Below are 537 nucleotides of genomic sequence, written 5' to 3'. Positions count from 1 at the left end.
GGCTCTATCCAATCGGATTGCGGAGAAATGAAGGCCTGGCTTTTGGACACAGGCTACCGAGCATCCGAAATACTCGGGCTCTCGATGACGAGTGGGAGAAAGGGAGGGGAAGTGCAGGGCACATTTAACAGCCATGCCGGTCCCAAATATCCCCTCGTCGTCTGCCAATCAAAAGTGCAAATCTCGCTGCCTTCTTTGAGGCTTCAGCTGGCTGAAAGCGGCCGCCCCACCCCGCGACTGGCGCCTTTTTCGGGCCGGCGTCCGGCAGAGCGACGAACCTCTGCGTTTGGGTCAGTGTTTTGGTTTTACACAAGGCAGGAGAAGGGGGCACCGCTCCCGGAGGCACTGCAATACCGGGTCGATGCGTGGAGCGGACGGAGCAAGCCCCTCGTCTCAGCTCCCGGTGCTAAAAATCCATTTAATATGTTGCCCCCTTATCGGGGACATATCAGATATTAAACTGATAAGAACAGATACTACACTTGATCTTAGCCAAAAGGCCGAGAAGCGATAACCCCAACTGGTTGCTGCGGTCTT

General features: G+C 55.3%; 1 non-coding gene across 1 annotated transcript; it reads right to left on the bottom strand.

The window, feature by feature from the left end:
* Nucleotides 1-320: 320 nt before the first annotated feature.
* On the bottom strand, nt 321-512 carry LOC123964399. Its single transcript, XR_006823432.1, has one exon. It is a non-coding gene; the product is annotated as a U2 spliceosomal RNA (small nuclear RNA).
* Between the last annotated feature and the right edge of the window lie 25 nt (nt 513-537).

The sequence above is a fragment of the Micropterus dolomieu genome, unplaced genomic scaffold (genome assembly GCF_021292245.1).
Source record: "Micropterus dolomieu isolate WLL.071019.BEF.003 ecotype Adirondacks unplaced genomic scaffold, ASM2129224v1 contig_2227, whole genome shotgun sequence".
NCBI classification, from domain to species: Eukaryota; Metazoa; Chordata; class Actinopteri; order Centrarchiformes; family Centrarchidae; genus Micropterus; species Micropterus dolomieu.
The sequence above is the reverse complement of the archived record's forward strand: the minus strand, read 5'-3'. Positions and strand labels throughout refer to the sequence as shown.